This window comes from Narcine bancroftii, chromosome 7 (assembly GCF_036971445.1).
Source record: "Narcine bancroftii isolate sNarBan1 chromosome 7, sNarBan1.hap1, whole genome shotgun sequence".
Classification (NCBI taxonomy): Eukaryota; Metazoa; Chordata; class Chondrichthyes; order Torpediniformes; family Narcinidae; genus Narcine; species Narcine bancroftii.
In genome coordinates this window covers 9,876,558-9,899,962 of record NC_091475.1, presented here as the reverse complement: position 1 = coordinate 9,899,962, position 23,405 = coordinate 9,876,558, and the positions used below count along the sequence as shown (strand labels likewise).

Sequence of the window (23,405 nt, the reverse complement as noted above, 5' to 3'; positions counted from 1 at the left end):
AGAATAACCCAACCCAAATCCCTGTGAAGAAAACTTTTTAGAGTCATTCCAAAAGCCAGCAGTAAAGCTCTCATACTTAATGTAGGGTGACATCATTCGCTGTCTTTGCAGGGTTTACATTTGAGCTTCAGAGAGTTTGAGAAACTCTCATGTCCTGAGTTAAATTATAAAACTGCAATGAAAGTGTCTTGAAAAGAGCAAATTAAATATTCTGAAGTACTTAATCATCTTTCCCACTGCCTGACAAAATTGGATTAAGTCCAGAAATGATGGGTTCATGTTGTTTTTCTACCTGTCAACAGTTTTAGTTGAAATCACCTTGCCCCTCTCCACCCCACAGTGAGTTTGGCCCAAGTGTAATGGGACAAGCTGTTCTTTACCTGTCGTTCATTTTAATAGCATAATAGTTGCAATGCTCACATCCAGAAGCCTGAATTACTGATCCAAAGATATGACATCAAATCTAATTAATACAGTCAGGCAATTTAAATCAGTGAATGATAAATCTTGAATAAATAGCAGCTTCGACAATGGTGACTATTTTTACCAGATTGTAATAAAAATACTGTGGCTCACTAACATGGCCTATATATGAATCCAAACTAACAAAAACATAGTTTCCTCTCAAATGGTCTTTTAAGCCAATAATTTTTTTAGAGAAATGAGGATTCGACAATTAAGGGAGATGCAGATTTCCTACTAATTAGTAAAAATAATGTTCAATAAAATCATGTTATTTTTATTAACTGACAAACTGTGTTCTTCAAGTCATCTCTGTTTTGATTTCCAGCATTTACAATGTTTCAGTGTGCAAATAACTATTTGCTTCAGTAATATAGCAATGTGGAGACCATAATTCTACTTGCTTTTTAATAAACAGACATTAAACTATATCAGTTGATATTATTGGTTCACCATGCACAGGGCAGCACGATTATTGATGCATCCTAAAGGAAAACCAATTGGAATGTGCAAAAGTGATAAAATAACTATGCTGATAATATGAAGGTAAACCTACCCACACTCCTGTTCGGCTCCGAATCACAGGTCCTCTACCGGCACCACCTACGGCTCCTAGAGCGCTTCCACCAGCGTTGTCTCCGCTCCATCCTCAACATCCATTGGAGCGCTTTCATCCCTAACGTCGAAGTACTCGAGATGGCAGAGGTCGACAGCATCGAGTCCACGCTGCTGAAGATCCAGCTGCGCTGGGTGGGTCACGTCTCCAGAATGGAGGACCATCGCCTTCCCAAGATCGTGTTATAGGGTGAGCTCTCCACTGGCCACCGTGACAGAGGTGCACCAAAGAAAAGGTACAAGGACTGCCTAAAGAAATCTCTTGGTGCCTGCCACATTGACCACCGCCAGTGGGCTGATATCGCCTCAAACCGTGCATCTTGGCACCTCACAGTTTGGCGGGCAGCAACCTCCTTTGAAGAAGACCGCAGAGCCCACCTCACTGACAAAAGGCAAAGGAGGAAAAACCCAACACCCAACCCCAACCCACCAATTTTCCCCTGCAACCGTGTCTGCCTGTCCCGCATCGGACTTGTCAGCCACAAACGAGCCTGCAGCTGACGTGGACATTTACCCCCTCCATAAATCTTTGTCCGCGAAGCCAAGCCAATGTCATGTCAAACTTTAAACCACTAGAACATTGATCATTTAAATAGTTTTATTTTAGACACACAGCATGTAACAGGCCCTTTCACCTTTGATCCTGTGCTGCCAAATTACATTCAATTGACCTACAACCCCAGGTATGTTTTAAACAATGGGAGGAAACCAGAGCCCCTATGGAAAATACATGCAGAAACGGGAAGAACGTACAAACTCTTTAAAGACAGCATGGGCTTCGAACCCCAGTCCTGAAACAGCGTTGCACTAACTACTAAGCTAACCATGCTGCCCACAATGTATTGACACAAGGTATTCCCCTCTAAAACTTAGGTTAAATGTAATTAAAATTATATTTGCCAACTTCTCGCATGCAAAACCCTCCCACCATCGAGAACATCTACAGGGAACGCTGCCATCGGAGAGCAGCAGCAATCATCGAGGATCCACATCAACCAGCACATGCTCTGTTCTCACTGTCTCCATCAGGAAAGAACTATAGGTGCCACAAGATTCGCACCACCAGGAACATTTGCTACCCTACCACCATCAGACTCCTCAACAATAAACTCAATCAGGGACTTATTTAAGTACTCTTACATTTGCACTTTATTGATTTTTTTCTTTCTGTGTCACACAGTCAATTTGTTTACATTTCTTTTTACATGTGTACATTGAGGACAGTTTTTTTTTGCAATAACAATAAGTAGTAATCTTGCCTCACCCACAGGAAAAAAGAATTTCAGTGTTGTATATGCTACTTGGATAATAAATCTGAAATCTCATACAACATATTTATACAGGGATATCTACCACATTGGGCAGAGATTTCCTTGCAAGTTTCCAAGCTCACTAAAAGCTGAGATAGTGAATAAAAAAGAATTCTACCACATCCCCTCTCCACCTTGTCACCCCACCCAACACATTAATTTTAAAAAAGGCTTTGATCAGAACATCTCTCCCAAATCAAAAATTCCACTGACAGAGATGTTGACTTATGTTGGATAAATAAACCTTGTAAGACAAATTTATAATACAAATGACAACAAAACTTGAGGGAGGAGAAAAAAATTCAAAGGATTGAAGAAAATTGTATCTCTAGCACTCGATAGCACCCAAAATCCAGCATGTAGTGGAATTCATTAAATTTTAAAAGCTCAACTATCTTTAGAAATTATCATGATAAATCCAAATAAATATTCTGAATTCTTGCAAGAAATACTTACATTTGTACCAACGTGAAGTTGTGGCACATAACCAAGTCATTTATATCATCTACAGTGAGAATGCAATAAAGGAACCATATAATATTTAATTTTAAAGTAGCCATCCTTACAACATTAAAGAAATGATGAAAATGAGCTTATGTTATAGAATTCAAACTAATTAGTACACAATGTTAACAATCCTGCTGTATTTGATTCTCAGAGTTATGCAAAAAATAATGCTGAGATAAAGCCTTAGAAATATCACACTATTTAGTTACATTTTTCAAAATGTACAATAACAGGTTAAATGGGAATCAGTGGTATTTGCGCACTGCATTTGAATTTGTCAAGCGACATTGTCAAGTGATTGGCAGGATGACACTGTTTTGTCACTGTTGATTTGGACCCATCATGTGACACATTGGCTAGTATGCTGCAGATCTGAACCCTATAACAGCTGAAGCTGCATCTGCCATGCTTCCTGGGTCTGCCAGTCCATGCTGGGTGACCAGATGCTTCTGTTTATGTTTGGCTCATTGCTACCTTCTGGCCAGACTACAGCAAGCCATAGCTTAATATTCCATCACTGGTTTACACATTGCTTCGTGTGAATGCGTCCATATTGTAATGGCTCTGTTCAATTTACAGAGATTGAATTATATTCTAACATACAAAAGAGAAGAAAAACAGTAAGTGGTAATATCTGCAATGGTTACTTCTTTTGACCTTCAAAAGATCTTTTTAAAATAGATAAACAAATAGTTTTCTGTCATATTATTGAACTATACACTGAATTAAAAAAAATTATGGCAAGGAAGCAGGTTGTCTTTCCAACAAACTGAGAAACTCTATAGTCCAAAGTAAAGGAAATATAGAATAAGGTTTCTGATAAGATCACTACAATTTGGCTTTGGTATTCAAAAAAATATGTACCGACATGAAAACCCGAGGAGATCAGTCATGAAAATAAATTTGCTTCACATAAGCAGTGGTGCAAGGTATTAGAAAGTCTGCCAGGGAATTTTCAAGAGAATAATGGGTCTTGAGGGAATGCAGGTCTAGGATTTGTGGAATCAGGAGACTGTTGTCTCCCCTGGAGTGTGGGGACTGCAGAAGGAAAATCAATTTCAGCAAATTCACTGAAAGTTTATCTGACTGGCCTGCAGGCTCAACATTTAACTTTGGAGAGGTTAATAGACTAAATTGACCAAGGAGTGCCAGAATTCACTCATCTACTGCAGATGAATGGAAACTTCACAGGGGTGCACTGGTACAATGGATGCAGCACTTTCTCTCAGGATTCTCTTCAGAATCCTTGCTTCCCCTTCAATCAATACCGACTGCTTTGGTGACAAAATGTTAGCATCAGGCACAGCACAGAGGTTAACAAGGCAATGAAGAAAGGCTGCAGATGCTGGAAAACTGGAGCAGCTCACAGAATGCTGGAGGCAGCATTCATAGAAGGCAATGGACAGTCAATGCATCAGGTCAGAACCCTTTATCAAGAGTGGGTGAAAAAGGCAGAAGCCAGAATAAAAGGGTAGGGGAAGGGGAGAAGCAGTATCTGGCAGATGCTAGGTGGGATGGCGAAGAAAGTAGGAAAGGGAAGGGGGAAAGAAATGGGAATAATGTAAGAAGCTAAGAGGTGATAAGGAGGCTGAGGAATATGTGTTCTAATAAGAAAGAACAGTAGATCATGGAAAGGAAGGAAAGAGGTGAGGAGCCAGAAGGTGTGGCTGACAGGCTGGTTGAGAAGGTGGAGAGACGAAAGAGATGGAGGGACGAGGCCGGAGGAAGGAGGGAAAGCAAGGGAAAGTAGAAAACAAGGGTGGTGGGGGAAGGGGGCGGTACTGGAAATTGCAAAAGTAGATATTGATGCCTTCTGGTTGGAGACTTCCATGATGAAATGTAAGGTGTAGCTCTTCTAATTTGCGTGTGGCTTCAATTTTGGAGTAAATTAGGCAGAAAAGTCGGTATGGGGATGGGAAGTGGAATTAAAATGGCTAGTCATTTTAATTCCACTTCCCTAGAGATCCTGGCTGCAGTGGCAGACAGAGTGAAGGCACAGGGGTCTTTGGGGTTGGAAGCCTCTGGTCGAGAATTCTAAATACGAAGAACAGTACATTTCCACCAACTTAGCTCGAGTCAGTAGGGCATCATATCAATGTCTATGAAGATTCATGTCTAGAAAACAAAATGAAGTGATCACTTGGCTGTGAAATCATGGGAAGTCACCAATTTGGTTATCTTATCACATTTGACATTGGTCTTGAGTTCCTGTTGGATATAAGCAACAAATCTTGCATTGAAATAGGCATCTTCCATCAGATAATCAGGATGATATATGAGAATCACTTCAAAAAAGAGATACACTCGTATTCTCTGCCTAAACATTCTTTCTCCCAAAGACAAAACATAGAGGAAATATGACTAGTCACTTCTATTGCCTCCTTCCATGAGATGACGCCCAAGTGCTTATGGAAGATTTATTTTTGCCCCATATTCGCTGCATACATAAGCGCCTTCGGCCTCAGCTGTATTTCCAGCGTCCCTCATAGAATTGCTGCAGCCATCTTTATTCAGCTTCTACTACATGGTTCATGTACTGGTAAGCACAACACTATTCCAGTATCCCAGATTTAAATCCAACAATGTCTCCAAGGAGTTTATATGTTCTTCCTGTGTCTGCATGGGTTTTCTCCGGGTGCTCCAGTTTCCTCCCACATTCCAAAGACATATAGAGTCAGTAGGTTAATTGGTCACATTGGTATATTTGGGTGGCACAGGCCTGTGGGCTATGCTCTACCTACAGTATATTAAAAAATAAAACTCACCAGAACCATTCTAAGCACTTCTTCCCTTTAAAAATTGTTATATATTTTTTAATCTAATGTAGCCTGCTCTCAATGGCACAGTACTCTCTATACCTTAAAAAAACAAAGGAAGATTAAAGTAATTATTTTTGTTGTGTCTCCCCTTGGTTCAATTTGTAGCCACACTGGATGTATGCAGAGGGATGATGCTCCTTGTTTTGAACTGGGAATCAACTCCACATTATCTCCATTAAAATGTTTAATTATGTCAAAATAATTATTTTAAGGGTTTTGCATTAATTTATCCTGTAGATATTTCAAAGAAAAAAATTATTATGATTCAAAATTTGATGTACATGTTAGATTCATGAATTTTATCTAAATATCAGTTCCATGTTAATTGCCTTTAACATTTTTCTTTGGCTTGGCTTCGTGGACAAAGATTTATGGAGGAGTAACGTCCACGTCAGCTGCAGGCTCGTTGTTGGCTGACAAGTCCGATGCGGGACAGGCAGACACAGTTGCAGTGGTTGCAAGGGAAAATTGGTGGGTTGGAGGTTGGATGTTGGGTTTTTCCTCCTTTGTCTTTTGTCAGTGAGGTGGGCTCTGCGGTCTTCTTCAAAGGAGGTTGCTGCCCGCCGAACTGTGAGGCGCCAAGATGCACGGTTTGAGGCGAGATCAGCCCACTGGTGGTGGTCAATGTGGCAGGCACCAAGAGATTTCTTTAGGCAGTCCTTGTACCTCTTCTTTGGTGCACCTCTGTCTCGGTGGCCAGTGGAGATCTCGCCATATAACACGATCTTGGGAAGGCGATGGTCCTCCATTCTGGAGACTTGACCTACCCAGCGCAATTTGATCTTCAGCAGCGTGGATTCGATGCTGTCAGCCTCTGCCATCTCGAGTACTTCAATGTTGGAGATGAAGTCGCTCCAATGAATGTTGAGGATGGAGCGGAGACAACGCTGGTGGAAGCGTTCTAGGAGCCGTAGGTGATGCCGGTAGAGGACCCATGATTCGGAGCCGAACAGGAGTGTGGGTATGACAAATGTATATATGATAATATTAAATCCTTCCATATATTTCCCCTTATGATGCTTATGTTTCACCCATTTTCCTCCATTTTTTAAACTTTCTATAAATTTCTTCACTCCTGCTATTTCCAATTCCTGCACTCTGATCTGCATGAAATCAGACAATAACGGTTAAAGGACTGTGAAGTCCTTTATGACCAGACTGTCTATAACTGGATACAATCACATCAGCATTTCCACACATTCATTTGCAATGGAGTTGGAGAATACCTCAGCCCCCTCCAGAGCTCAGGGAGGCTAATGCCAATTGTACCATCAATCAAAAATGACAGATTGGTGATGAATTACAGTGACTTTAGGTGCAAATGTCATGTCTCACATTGCTTTCTGATAGCATTGTATAAAAATTATGAATGGATGCAGCTGACTAAATATTGTTTTCCTTCATTTACGATTCTAGAACACAAATGATTTTTGGAATCTATTCATACTGTAATTGTAATTAACTAAAAAATGCTGTACTTTGAACTGAAGGACTTCCCTCTTATGGCAACTGTTGCACCATTTCTGTAATTTAACTGCCTCTGATTCAGCCCATTTGCTGATGCAATTGTGATATGGCCTTCCATAACCATAAGCTTATTCAAAGATCGACAGCTGATACAAAACATTGGATTTCATTTCTTTGCCCATTCTCCTAATCTAATCTCTCCACAGCCTCTCTACTTCCTCCTCACTGCTTGACCCTCTACCTTATCTTTGTATCATCTGCAAACTTAGCCACAAAATCATGTACTCCACAATCCTATACTATATACTAGTAATGGCGCTTACTGTTTCGATGATTGTGCATCACTATTTTCCTTGCACACAAAAAATACTGGTTAATTAGAATGAGTAGACTTTATGGGGAATTTGAGAAATATTGGTATTTAAATTTACAGAACGAATAACTTAAATTCAAATTTGTGAGTTAACTGCAAGCTTTGGAAAAGCTAGGGGTATTCATTCTAAAACCCTTCTTACTGAAAGGCAAAAGCCTGTTTACCTTTTTGACATAGTAATTTGAATTGTATTGTTAATATGGAATAAATTTATCAAACACAAAATACTCCATCTGTTTGGAAGCTGTAGCAACAGTTCTTGCCATTTAGTGAGCAGGCCTAAATGCCAATGGATTGCTCACCCATCTGCACAGAATGAGGCCACTTTCATATTTGTGTGTGACCGTACATGTTTTAATTTTAGGTCAAGCTAAATAAAATAGTGCACTTTGCTGTGAGCAGATGGCTGCAAATGCAGACTGTCTTAATTAACCAACTGTACAGTGCTGGGGCTGCAGTCTTAAGCATATTGCAGATACCCTGCTGTAACCAACTGCACAATGTGCATCACTTAAACACACAAGGAAATATCCCACATCATGATGCTCGGACCTGTGGGGGGTCGTCATCCAGTCTCTTCTGCTTCTAACATACAAGTCCACTCCTTTGGCTTGGCTGAGTTGAACTGCCAGCATCTGTAGAAATGGTGGCTGTCAAACCAAATTAGGTTCCATGGTTCATCAGTGCAACAATTCAGAGTTGGCACGCCCAAGTAAATGTTCCAAACAGTGAACAGGGATCAGCCTGTGGCTTCACAAGGAAAATGATGGGCTGATGGCTCAGTGTGATGCTTTGAATCTTTTAACCTCCACAGTTTCATATTAACTTATTAACACAAACTGATCAAAAGGAAACTTTTGGAAACAATGCAAGATGGAAACAGCAAGATATCTTGAAACAAAAGAGCTGCAATTTCTTCACCAGTCAAGGAATTTTCAGGTCAGTGTTTGCCAAAATATAGGTAAACTTTGAAATTATAACATCATATTGTAATGATATTTTTCACTCGTTACTTGAATTGAATTTCAATTTTATTTTTGTCAACAATGAATCTTTCAGTCACTTGGAAAGATAACAGTCCATTAATGACTCAAGTCTTTTACAATTTATTTTTCCCTGATGTTTCCAATTTTCTTCATGATTTCTTGTCTTTGGGATGTTAAGTGATATTTTCTGGAAGAAGAGGGAGCAACAATTGCTCTATTGTTTTCCTTTATTTCTGTGCATTGAAAGAATACATTAAACAGCACTAATGAATCAGATTCAGAGCCATTTCTTTTCTCAGTCAATTTTCCTAAGATTCTTCCTGTTTTTCTTTTAAGATGGACTAATCAAAAATAGGTTTCAAAAAGGGTTTGAGTTCCTCCATCACACCTCATGCTTGGTACATTTCCTTTTTTCCTTTGCAGCCTCCTTGACAACACACATCGTACAAGAATTTTCAGGCACAGATGAGTGAAGATTGAACAAGCCAACTCAGAGTGGATGAAGAAAAGCTTGGAAAATGTACAATTGCCCAGTAGAAAATACATCACCTTAATAAAATAATTAACTATATCATTGTGGTGCGCTGTTAGCCCGAATCAGACACACACGAGGTAAAGACTGTACAACAGGCTTTAATCCACAAAGACTTCCACAGAGCCAGGCTGCAGTAACTCTGAGTGAGACCTCAGGAGGCCGGTGCAGGCTTATATCCCGGAGGGTGATTGACACCCGACCGGGTGGGGCCTGATCCCTTTAGGCCGACTGATTGACAGCCAGCCAGGTGTTGTCCTGTCCCCTTACACTCCTGCAGGTAGGCCGGCGGTTCACTCTTGTAGGTACAGGGTGTTGCCACCTGCAGTAGACCAGTGGTGTACCACCACAATATTTAAGGTAGCACTGATATATAATAGAAATGTCTGATATGGATTATCTCAATACCTCTATCTAAAACTAATTTACCTCTGGCTCATGATTACAGTGCAGTAGGCTTCTATGGACTATTAAAATTCTTGTCCCTGCATTCATTAATCATGTCTGTCTTTGAATGCTGAAGGTTTGACAAACTATTCAGCATCAGAGATTTGGGAAGCAGTTAAGGAGAGTTTGGGTGGCAAAGAGATTAAATCACAGTTAACTCCTGTATCCCCACCATGATGTATCTTCACACAATGCCTGCCCCATTGGCCACCGCCAGTGGGCTGATCTCGCCTCCAACCGCGCATCTTGGCGCCTCACAGTTCGGCGGGCAGCCACCTCCTTTGAAGAAGACTGCAGAGCCCACCTCACTGACAAAAGACAAAGGAGGAAAAACCCAACACCCAACCCCAACCCACCAATTTTCCCCTGCAACCGCTGCAACTGCCTGTCCCACATCGGACTTGTCAGCCACCAATGAGCCTGCAGCTGACGTGGAGATACCCCTCCATAAATCTTCGTCCACAAAGCCAAGCCAAAGATTGAAAGTCTGGAGGGAATACAAGTCCAGGCTGTGTGGAATCATGAGTCTGCATCCATCAGGATAGGTCAAAAAATGATTTAAAAAGATTATTTTCTTTTCTCATTTTTAGTGATACTAAAGCACAATTATAATCCACAGCTTTTGTTCAACAAAGGCTGGTGAACATCACAGCACAAAGATGTGCAGATTGATAGGTTAGTTGACTACTGTGCATTGCCTCCTACATTTACAGTTAGAATATGGTGAAATTGGGGAGAATATGATTACAGTAAGTCTTCAGGTTATGACATGGTTCATTTCCTGAGAAGTGCTCAGTCAGAAAGGAACAAAACAGTGCGTGGGAGACGATCCCAGAAACAGCAATGATGAAAGAGCAAGCAGGTGTGGGAAGAGCAGCCACCAGCCAGCCTCACTGACTCAGTAGCGCTCTCAGCTCTGCTTTGCACAATTTTTGATTTTTTTTGCAGCTTGGGGAGGGTGAAGGTTGGGTGGAGGGGGAAGGGGAATCAGGTGGCGTGCAGCACACAGAAATGCCCTGTTTCCAACCAGAAGTAGATGCCTGCAGCCTGCAGCTGTTAGTAAATCCACTCCATCCATTGCATTCATTCAGATGTACAGTGTGTACATAAGTAGGGTGTTCATAACCTAGGGAGATTCTGTAATGATCCAGTGCTCTATGGTTGGAGGGATTCAGTGTGCTGATGGGCCTATTTTAGTCTGTATAACTCTGCGACTCTTTAACGAGGTTCTGATCAAGAATTGAATCTGAGACTTCTCTGCACCAGTTTTTTTAAACACCATTCACAATTTTTTCTTTTCACATTGATTCAATGGAAGAATAGTGAAGAGGAGTTTATTTGTAATATTAAATTTTCTAATATTACTTTGCAAACACCCCATTATCCAGCACCCAGGCCAGATCAGTGAATTTTCCAGTTGCTTGAGATTGCATGCTGCATGATTGGTGAACTAACGGCAAGGCATTGCAATTTTAAACTTCCATATTTTTTACCTATTTATTTTTCATGATTTTTTTTTCCAATTTGCTTGAATTCCAGATAACAAGGCTTCTAATTTTTTTTAAAAATTTAGACATACAGTACAGTAACAGGCCCACGAGCCCATTACGCCCAATTGACTTACAACCCCTGTTATGTTTTGAAGAGAGTGAAGCACCCAGGAAAACTGATGCAGGCATAGTGAGAACAAACAAACACCTTACAGATAGGGCAGGATTCGAACCCTCGTCCCAATGGCTAACGCTGTAACAGCCTAACCACCATGCTAAACGTGTCACCTTGTTGCAGCAAATTGGTTGTGAGCTTAGAATATATTTCAATAGTTACAATTTAAAAATATACTTTAATGAAAAACCATAGAAGGTAATGTTTGGAAGATACTTTAACTTGTAAGATTCTTTCATGGTTAGTATTGTTCCAAAAGATCAGTTGATATCTTTAGAACTGCAATATGTAAGGTAAACTTTATTTCCACTCATAGTTAATATGACTGAATAGATTCATTTAAATGACACAACAAAGACTGCAAATGTATTTTTCAGAATTCCACAGATCTTGTATTTTACGCAACAGAGGAAATCCAGCATGCCTCGTTAAATATAGGAGAATCAGATATAAATGCACAGAGCAGATGCTGAGGATCTTAGGCAATTAACAGAGAATAAGGAGAAAATTCCATTTCTTTAGTATCCAAAAATCGATGACTATTTGTCAGGCTGTTTTGCTTTTGCCTACCTCCTCAAAAGTTACAGATGGCACACACAGCCCAATAGATTTCATAGGGAACACAATAGAAGAGCAGTTTATTCGGACAAAAGCTACATGTTCCACAAGTACAGATTACTTTTTTTTGTGTGTTTCAAACCAAGCGTAGACTTTATGTGCATCTGTGTCTTTCAAAGAAGGGAGGCAAAGGGAGGCCGTTCAATCAAGTCAAACCAACAGGAAACTTGTTTGTTGTTGCTTTTCAGAATGAGGTGACACTTGTTCATTTGATCGCAGAACAATTATTTCCACACTGGAATCCAGTCAGTTTTGTCTTGTGTATTATTGTCATGCTTTGATGAGAAGATGTATTGCTTGAGTAGGTGTCTGTGGAAGGCTGAGCAGCCACAGCTTCTGTTATTCTTTCACTGATGTTAATGCTTATCATTGCACAACAGACAGATGAGACTATCTTTTTGGCAGCTTCCCTTCCCCTTATTAGCATTAACTTCTGCTGTTTTGGGAACACCATCCATTTAAACAGTAAGACTTTGCTCTTAGCATCAGTAAATTAGTTTGCAGATATTTAACTCCTGCACTGGAGTAGAATCTGATGATGAATGTGAAGTTATAAATATGCATTAAATAAAATGTTACAGCAAAATTTAACTCAAAGTCACAATTGTAATCAAATTACATGGATATTCTTTGCTTCATCTTTCAAAATTAAACATCCAAATTGATGTTTCTTTCTATCATTCAAAGAGCTATATTTAAATGGTGCCACAGAGCAAAAAAAAAAGGCAATGGTGAACTTAGAGTCCATCTTATGTTTCTTATAATTTTTTATTTCTTTCAATTGTGGATTTTATTTGCCATGAAAATCTACAGAGTTGTGTGGCAAAGAGGCATTTTCTTGGAATGAGTGAGCATTTAAAATTTATTCCTATGTATTTATTACTGCACAAAAATAAGATGAATGTTTAACAAAGTTCATTAAGAAATGCAATAATCTAAGATTATTGTTAAGTCTGTTTTTAAAATGAGCATATTTCATCATTGATAAATAAAAATGCTTGGATATATTTGAGTCATTTTTAATTTTAATGCCTGGCGAAGAGCATCAGAAAGACAATGTGATGGAATTGTGTATATATTATATATATATATAAAAAAAAAATATATATATAGAAAAGGTTTTGTGGGTGGATAGGGCCACAGACAATGACCCAGAGAGAAGCCATTTTCAGAGACACAGCATCTGGAAAACAGAGCAATAAAAAATAGAATTGAATGGTTCATTCAATTGCTGGAACAATAGTGTTTGCTAAGGAGAAGCACCTGTGTACAGAAAGAGAACTTTTGATTCAATAAACAGAGAGGAGTCATTTGGTTTCGAATTATACTTCTGAACTGGTTTGAAGAAACTTAAAATATAGCAGTGATGTCACGTAATAAAGACATTTCAGAAAGACATCTTTACTATTGCACCAAGAAACATCTGAGGTCAGAAGTGCAGTAGCCTCTAGTGAGGAAGGTACTGCTCTTATTGTACTCTCTTTTCCATGGGAGACACACAAATCAGGGGCATGGAAGAGCCATTTCATCTGTTTCTTAGAAAAGAGGACAGTTTCACTGTATACATTTTTACATGGTTACTTTATGTAATCCTTGCCGGGGTTTGTTAAATCATCATGGAAGAAAACACAAGTTCTGAAACCTCCATCCAAGAAAGGGAGATCATTTGTATGAAGAAACAGTTCTCTGAAAATAATGCTACAAGAATTTTGTGAGTTTTGAGAAGTCTGATGCCTCACAACTACTCCACAATTTTGAGCAACAATTTAAAGAATCTGAATTTCAACACAAAACTGACTGAACTTTAAAAATTGATTCTTTTTACATTCATTTTGGGAGCTCACACACACACACACACGCACGCACGCACGCACGCACGCACACACACACACACACATACATTTGCACAGAGTGGGGTTAAGTAAGAAGTGTTATGTTATTAACAGTTGTTAATAAAAATTATTGTTTTGAAGATCCCATTGTCTTGGTGAATTTTTATTGCTGCCGGTCTAGGTCATAACAGACAATCATACTAATGTAAATGTTGATACATTACATTCTCAAAGGATTTTAAAAAACTGCTGACACTGGAAATCGAAAAGCAATCAGAAAGTGCTAGAGATACTCATCAGGTCAGGCAGCATTTGTGGATACTGAAACAAGATTAACATTTCAGCCATCTCCATCTCCATGAACTCCCATCTGCTTTGGAGACCCCTGAGTTAAAGTGAAGTCTTTTTTGTATGTTTTTTACTCTATACAGTTGCAACATTCACAAAATCTAAATCATCAAGACTCTGACTGGTACCAGTTGGAACAATGACCACCTAAATCAGAGCCTGTTTTCCTTTGAACAAAAGAAGCATGAAAGACAATTTTAAACTTTATTCTTGTCCTGGGTAAACTTGTACCTCTCTCTTTGTTCGTTTTAGATGGGTCACAGTGTTTGAGCTACCGAAAGGAAACAGAGACACACGCCGAGAGCACTTCAGTTTATACAAATCTTTATTACTAAATCTAAAGCTGATTTCAAACTACAATATGCAAGCCCTTCCCAATTATACTTATCAACGCCTGGACTGGTTCCAACTGCCAAAGCGAGGCAACGATCGCACACTTGTAGTAGGTTGTCAGGGCGCCAGTAGCAGCTTCTCCACCTCCCCCGACCAGGACGTTGGTTGGACTTTAGAAGTTCTTCTTCTTGCTGAGAGACGTTTCCACCCCTCAGAGAGTCTGAAACTTCAGCAGCAGGACCATGGCTTATATTACCCAAAAATTGTTTCTCATAGCCCATCACCCTGAATAAATGGTTTACTTATCTTCAAGGTCTCCTGACAGTCTGCGACCAACAAAAGACTACTGCATCTCTGGGCCTCATGATGTAAATTAGATTACGTCTGCTTCATACATTATTCTCAAAGTTGGTTACTGACACTTAAACTTGTATACACAAAGCATGGTCTAAATCCTCCATTTCTTGTTACTGCCCTTTTGTGACTGAAAAAATTAGTTATTGTGTCTTCTCCATTTTCTCAAGTACATGAGGGAGAAAATGAAAACTGGTTCTATTTGGAGGTATTGAACCTCAAAGTTGTTAATTATGGCTCAGGATTTTCTAATAATAATGATTTTAAAAACTATTGGCATTTACCTTCATTATTCATGAAAACTAACAGAGGGATAAGAATCCTGCATATAAATTTCTTATTGTGAGAATATTACAGTCAGCCCTCAAGCAGACCATCATAGGGTGTAGGGTATGTTGACCCATCCAACCAATCAAGCAGAAACTGCATGAACTCATAGATTTATTAACAATCTAGCCCCACAATAAAATAATCTGAAAATATTATGCTTTATTATGTGGTGAAAGTGAGATTTTAATAGTGCAATTTTGTAGTTATTTACTCCTTGGCAAACTATTTCACTTCAAAAATAAAATACACTTTTTTATGGAAGTCTTTCATAATTTCCTAACATGTCCATTTAAAAAAAAAGTAAGACATTTAGAAATAGAAATAATTATGACAAACCAGCTTCTAAATTAATTATAAGTATATACTTTAAACTTGCACCCACGCCTCCTCCCTCACCACCATTCAGGGCCCTAAAGAATGTTTCCAAGTGAAGCCACACTTCACTTGTGTATCCGTAGGAGTCATCTACTGCATCCAGTACTCCTGTTGTGGCCTTCTCTACATCAGAGAGACTGGGAGATCATTTGTTGTGGCAAGAGACGCAATCTCCCAGTGGTCAACCATTTCAACCTGCACTTTTGGTCCTGTGGATTGACCTCCGATCCAATGCTATTCCACAACCATACCGCACTATGATGCAACCGGCCAGGATGCTCTTGATAGAGCTCCTGTAGAAAATTGACAGGATGATGACTGGTAGCCTTGTCCACTTCAATCATCTCAGGAAGTGCATTTACTGTTATGCCTTCCTGACAAGTATGGAGATGTGTATTGATGGGTGTTATTGTTATTAATTTACTTAGACATTGCATCACATAAAAATACCCACTGACGTTTTATTTAATCCAAGAACAAACTGATCAAAGTAGTTCAAAATATAGAATAAAATTTTAACTAAATATGTTACTTCATAGAGTCGCAACCTGTATCTACAACCTGTGTGTGCTGTGGTGGTTTTTGTGCTTTTTTCTGCAGTTTTTTTTAACTGAGGGTAGTGCTGATGTCAGTGGCAGCCCTACAGATCATGGATCACTGTACGTGAATTAAAATAAAAACACAATGCTGGAGAAACTCATCAGGTCAAACAGTGTACTTTATATGGCAAAGATACAGATACATAACTAATGGTTCGGGCTTGAGCCCTTCATCAAAGTATGTACCACCTATACATATCCAAACACCACACTGCCTCTTCACTCTGTTGAAAATGTATTATTTATTAATTTGCTTGAATAACTTTATCCATCATTATAAAATAATAATGTCACAGAAATTAATTTTGCAGGAAAAATAATCCTGCTCCAGTCTAATTAAGTAGTTTAATCTGTGTAAGTGTGTTATTCCCAATTAATCCGTCCTTTAATTGGACAATATAAAGGGCGATAGCTAATGAATGCCAGGGTGATCAACAGTCTATTATAGACCAGCACTTGATTATCTCAAATTACCATTAATTCTTTCTTTGCTTTCACCTGTGACACCAATTACAATAGCAACCTGTGGGATATGGTACTTTACCGAAACCATGATTATACTTTTACACAGAAGGAAAATGGTAAAATTAAATAAAATGTCCAAATTCAAGGCTGTAAGTGTTTATTTATTTAAGGGAACTGAACAATTCACATATTTATTTTGTTGAGATTCTGCCATTCAGATCACTGGCGTGGGTTAGGGTATAAATAAAGGGTGGAATTCTGTGTTCTTTTCTCTGGCATTAGTATCAATTAGTATCTTGCAAACATCACATTGACTCAGATTATCTTATCTATACCAGCTAAGAATCCAGACAAGGACTTTCTGGTCATTTGTAGCTTTAAGAAATGATTATATTTGGTACATTTTCCACTTTATTTTCTGCTTTCTAAGAAGCCTGAAGAAATTTGGCACATTGTTTAATACTCTAACAGATTGCTTGGCTACACCGACACTGGCTGCAGGAGCCTGCCATGGGGCACTGTCCTCAGTTTCATCAAGAGGTTCCCAAACAAAGGTCTGGGAGATCACAACTTCTGCCACAACCCCGATGGGCAGATGAAGTCCTGGTGCTTCATCAGGAACTGCTGAGGAAGGATCAACAGGGCTTATTGCAGCCAGTGGCATAGCTGGGGGGAGGGCATTTTTTGGCAGTTTCAGAGCAGTAGGGGGATGGGTGCAAGCAGCGGTGGAGCAGTTGGTGGGAGGGGGGGGGGGGCGGTGGGTGTAAGGCACCACTTTTGAAAAATTTGATTGGAGGAGAAGTTGCTCCCCCTAGTTTTGCCACTGATGCTAACTCAAGAAGGCAGACAACATCATAAAGGATTCCTATTGCTCTGGTCACGCCAGGGGAGTGATGTCAGCTTGGCTAACAAAGGGGAGTGAAGGGAGTGCAGAATTATTGTTTCTCTGGCCACAGGCCAGCAGGGAAGCAACATGCTCTATCAACCCACGCAGGTCCGCAAACGTGGGCTTCTCCTGGGCAAAGAAGGGGAGCCCCCAGCGTTCTGTGCTGGCCACTCAGAGCGCCGAATCTGCCAAATGTGCGGCTGCTCGGTCCGCCACATCACCCCACCCCCCCCCCAGAACTGTTGCACAGCTGCAATGCCACAACTTTGGGTATTTTAGGCGGGCGTCCCCAGTGCTTGGGAAGTGGGACATGCACAAGTTCAGCAATGTCCATGTGTGCCGGCTTCGTGTAAAAAGTTCTGGTTGACCACCAATGTCCAATAGCACCATAGAGCCATTGTACTGCAGCACTTTATAAGGCCCATCATAAGATTGCTGCAGGAGTTTGGGGTGCGAAGGATGTTGAACAAAGATGGAAGAGGTAGAGTATTTCCTCTTCTTCAGAAAAAAAATACAAATAGAGCAATTAAGGGGCACGGTTCTAATTTGACCTTAAAAACAGGTGATAAAGTTTGAAACTAATTTTTCTGAAAATTTTCTAAACTGGGACAAGACCAGAAGAGATGTATCAATGAAGCCTCAAAAATTTTACATTTATCACATAATAGACCAATATCAGAATAAAAGCGAGATCACTTTTGAAATATGTGCTCTATGCACTACTTTAAATTGCAACAAACAACATTGCGCACAAAATGAGGATACATTAATCAAATTTAGAGCAGTATCTCACACCTCATCTGGAAGTAACAAATCCAAATCACTATTAATCTTAATGAGGGAAACTGTTCTCAATTCCATCAAATTATTAAAAATAATTGATATTGAGCCAAACATTCTTGATTTACTTTGTGACTTTCAATTTTATCTTAAAATACATTCTACATTAAAGAAAATGTGCCAGCATTTTCTGGATAAATTTGTAACCTTTCATTCAAATTTATTGCTTTTTAAATGATATCTCAGGACAGATTAATGTATTTTTTAAATTGGTAATTACAATAAAAAGTGGTAAGCCCACCATAGTTTTTCAGGTGTAAATTAGAAGGCAAGCAGCGAACTGGGCTGATTTGATTGCTCTTCTTGGAGCCACTATTGAATCAATAGTCCAAATAGCCTTGCGAGGATATAAAGGTGAGTGTAACCCAGGGGTTCCCAACCTTTTACTTTCCACTCACAGACCACTTGAAGTAATCCCTATGCCATAAGTGCTCTGTTATTAGGAAGGGATTGCTTAAGATGGGATGTGAGTGGGAAGGGAAGGTTGAGAATCACTGCTCTAGACCCAATTATTATTTGGCTTGAGAAAAATTGTCATTGGCTCATTTCCTTTGGAGTCATGAAACTGTGCACATAACGAGTCAATTTGGAATGATTAAGACAGTGGTTTTCAAACTTTTTCTTTCCACCCACATACCACCTTAAGCCATCCCTTATTAATCACAGAACACTTATGGCATAGGGAATACTTAAAGTGGTATGTGAGTGGAAAGTAAAAGGTTGGGAATCACTGGACTGTAACAGTTAGTGCAACGCTGTTACAGGGCCAGCGAATGGTGTTCAAATCTTGCACTGTCTGTTAAGAGTTTATCTGTTCTCCCCATGCCTGTGTGGATTTCCTCTGGGTGCTCTAGTTTCCTCCCACCCTTCAAAATGTACCGGGGATTGAAGGTCAATTAGGTGTAATTGGGTGGCATAGGCTCGTTGACTGAAAGGGCCTGTTACTGTGCTCTATGTATTGTATGCTTTGGTGCTACAATTCATTTGTATTGGTTGCACATAAATACCTGTAGCTCATAAATCACATACTTTGCTGGACAAATCAAACATTTTATAGCTAACATTGATTATGGATACTGGAAGGCAAAGAATAAAAAGTTAAACTAATTGGATCATTACTGTGTTCTCTGCAGGACTGAAAGATTGAGAAATGGAATAATATAACTGCACCTGTTACTTTCAAGCAGGACAAGGGGGAATTAATTTACATGACTACTTAATTACTGCATTTCCATTCTAAATCAACACTTTTTCTAGTGCTTGCAACCTTTCAGCACTACATCTCATAGCCTGAACAACCTACCCCCAACCTCTTTTCTTTCATGCTCACCCAAATTGCCAATGGAATTGTCATCAACTGAGGGCAATATAAAACTAGCAGTGATGGATTCCCACACAATACAATGCAATCTTCTGTAAATTACTGATGGCGGACACCCAAATGCTATTTCTGGGTGCCAGTTCCCTACCTGTTTGGTGTAACCTGGTTCTTTGTTTAAAGGAGAAATTACCTTTTCTTCCCATGTGATAGAACAGAAGTTATTTCTTGCTGCTTGTTTGCTGTGAAGTTTATTTAGTGACCCTATTTTCTTGAACAGCCAGATCTTGCACACGTGCCTGATGCCATTTTAAATGTTCACTGCAAGTTAAAAGGATGAGAAAATTGCAGGTGTCAAATTGAGTTTCTGGTTGCCTGCCACCTTAATTTTTCACCCTAACCTTCCTACCTGTCCCTCTTAAACTGTTTATTGCAACACTGAAGGAGGTACTCAGCCCTTTAAATCAATGGTTGACTCCCACTAATCTCATTCACGCTTTTATCTAACCCATATTCATATGCCTCAACATTCCTCAACATGATTATCCAACTGCACGAAAACCAACAAGGTCGGGTCAGATACAGCAATGAGCTCTCTGAACCCTTCTCCATTAACAATGGCGTGAAGCAAGGCTGTGTTCTCGCACCAACCCTCTATTCAATCTTCTTCAGCATGATGCTGAACCAAGCCATGAAAGACCCCAACAATGAAGACGCTGTTTATATCCGGTACCGCACGGATGGCAGTCTCTTCAATCTGAGGCGCCTGCAAGCTCACACCAAGACACAAGAGAAACTTGTCCGTGAACTACTCTTTGCAGACGATGCCGCTTTAGTTGCCCATTCAGAGCCAGCTCTTCAGCGCTTGACGTCCTGCTTTGCGGAAACTGCCAAAATGTTTGGCCTGGAAGTCAGTCTGAAGAAAACTGAGGTCCTCCATCAGCCAGCTCCCCACCATGACTACCAGCCCCCCCCACATCTCCATCGGGCACACAAAACTCAAAACGGTCAACCAGTTTACCTATCTCGGCTGCACCATTTCATCAGATGCAAGGATCGACAATGAGATAGACAACAGACTCGCCAAGGCAAATAGCGCCTTTGGAAGACTACACAAAAGAGTCTGGAAAAACAACCAACTGAAAAACCTCACAAAGATAAGCGTATACAGAGCCGTTGTCATACCCACACTCCTGTTCGGCTCCGAATCATGGGTCCTCTACCGGCATCACCTACGGCTCCTAGAACGCTTCCACCAGCGTTGTCTCCGCTCCATCCTCAACATCCATTGGAGCGCTTTCATCCCTAACGTCGAAGTACTCGAGATGGCAGAGGTCGACAGCATCGAGTCCACGCTGCTGAAGATCCAGCTGCGCTGGATGGGTCACGTCTCCAGAATGGAGGACCATCGCCTTCCCAAGATCGTGTTATAGGGCGAGCTCTCCACTGGCCACCGTGACAGAGGTGCACCAAAGAAAAGGTACAAGGACTGCCTAAAGAAATCTCTTGGTGCCTGCCACATTGACCACCGCCAGTGGGCTGATATCGCCTCAAACCATGCATCTTGGCGCCTCACAGTTTGGCGGGCAGCAACCTCCTTTGAAGAAGACCGCAGAGCCCACCTCACTGACAAAAGGCAAAGGAGGAAAAACCCAACACCCAACTCCAACCCACCAATTTTCCCCTGCAGCCGCTGCAACCGTGTCTGCCTGTCCCGCATCGGACTTGTCAGCCACAAACGAGCCTGCAGCTGACGTGGACTTTTACCCCCTCCATAAATCTTCGTCCGCGAAGCCAAGCCAAAGATTCATATGCCATTCAAAAATCTCCCTTCTTCTCAGACCATCACCTATTTTAGTTATTAGTTAACCTTCCACCTGGCATTGTTTAGGGTGTGAGAGGAAACAGCAGTATAACGGGAAGCCCCCACAATGAAAGGGAGAATGTGTAAACTCCCACATAGACAGTCTAAATCAAACTTGGGACACTGGACCTGTGAGGCTCATTGAATTTCAGATAACCAGATAACCAATTCAGATCTGCTCTGATAATCAACGCGTTTTGTTAATTCTGTCTTTCTCTCTCAACACACACTGCCTGATCTGTTAAATGCTTCACTATTCTCTGATTTACATCAGATTTGCACACTGCATTACTTTGTATCTCATAGTTCCAGTATCATCCTAAACACTTCTGCCCAGTTCCCACCAATTAGATAATCTCATAAATTGATAGCTATTCCATTTGAGCTGCTCCAACACAGCAAAGCTCCTTCTGGAGATCAGTTTCAGGTGGGTAGCTGCATGTTAAAGGATCAAGGGGTTCATTGCTTGTTCCTACAAAGAAGTGAAGAGTCACCTTCAAAAGAAAGGCTAACCTTCACAATGTGATTCCCATCCATAACTGGCTTTGAGATGAGGGGAGTTAAACTTTAAGTCATTACTGTGAGTTTTGAGTCAAATATGAAAGTATAAAGATGGCAAATTTCTATTTTGATGTGACATCACTAAACCAAGTGAGATTTTACAGAAAACCAAGTAATTTTATTCTGTGATTTATTTAATTAACTTAATTACATTCCACAGTTTATATGTCACCAGATCAACAATCCAGTATTCTATCGATTCATTGGGCCATATAATTGCTGGTAGACAGCTGATTAATCAGGAAGGAACAGCAAAAGTTGGAATAGCAAATTCCACCATAAAAATTTGAAAAGTTACTGTGATTTTAACAGTGACCTCTGATTATTAACAATTGTGAGTTAAACAGAACTTACCACACATCTATGACGAGAATATAGAGCTCACTACTGCACTTATGGGTCTTTTAAAATTGCATCCGGACCCCTGATAAGCAGGATTTTAGATAGGCAGATACACGCAGGGTGCTAACTCAATCCAGCACTGGCACTGTCCATTTTAGTCTTATCCATATTCAATAGAGGCTGCACACGCTGCTCGAATGAGGCAGCTATGATTTGATGCACATTTCCTCCATTTCTATCCGACACCCTGAAAATTACAGTCTAACTCTCACATACAAACCCATCCTCACATCCCACTGCATACAAAAGACAGAAAGAACCTGTGCCTTATAACTTCAGGAAGTCACAAGCACTTTATAAATGAAGAAACAACTACTGAACTGCAACATTGCCAAGAAAGAAGTATAGCATTGCATGAGGGGTTAATATTTGATGGATAGGATACTTGGGCTAATTTCTCTTCTTTAAAATAAAATTATTGGACTTTCTTTATGTATACTTCACAAATTTATTACAGAATTTTGGTTGAACATCCTATCTGAATCATGATAAATTAATACCCTATATTGGATTCCAATAGAGCATCCTGGCTAGCTGCTTCACAGTGCAGTACGGTTGCTGCAGAGAAACCAATCCACAAGATCATAATAAGATAGGGAGAGAGGATCACTGGAGTCTTCTTCCCCTCATTAATGTGCTCTACCAGAATCGTTGTCTGAAGAGGGTGCGCAAAATTATTGAAGACCCCTTCCATCCCTGCACACAATATCTTTCAGCTGCTCCCACTGGGGAAGAGATACAGGAGGATCAAAGCCAGCTCCGCCAGGCTGAGGAGCAGCTTCTCCCCACATGCTATCAAAATAGAAATTTGCCATCTTTATACTTTCATATTTGACTCAAAACTCACAGTAATGACTTAAAGTTTAACTCCCCTCAACTCAAAGCCAGTTATGGATGGGAATGACCAAAGGAACTGCTAACACTAACCATCCGAGACATTAATATTTTCTAAACAATATTTATTTGTTTTATACATGTATATTTGTCCTGCATATCCATGTTTTGCACTGAGGGTCGGAGAACATTGTTTCGTTAGGTTGTACTTGTGCAATCAGATGATAAGAAAATTGAACTTCCCACTGGGAACTATGGACTGA

The 23,405-nt window shown here is 40.2% G+C and overlaps 1 long non-coding RNA gene across 3 annotated transcripts in view; it reads right to left on the bottom strand.

Moving 5' to 3' along the window:
* The window catches only part of LOC138738492 (uncharacterized), a 165,757-nt gene that overhangs the window by 15,288 nt on the left and 127,064 nt on the right, over positions 1-23,405 (bottom strand). For 2 of the 3 annotated variants that reach the window (XR_011341569.1, XR_011341567.1), the window contains exon 10: positions 19,675-19,802. This is a non-coding gene — a long non-coding RNA (uncharacterized lncRNA). Of the gene's footprint in view, positions 1-18,335; positions 19,803-23,405 lie in introns of those variants that run through there. The other variant, XR_011341566.1, reaches the window with a different exon arrangement.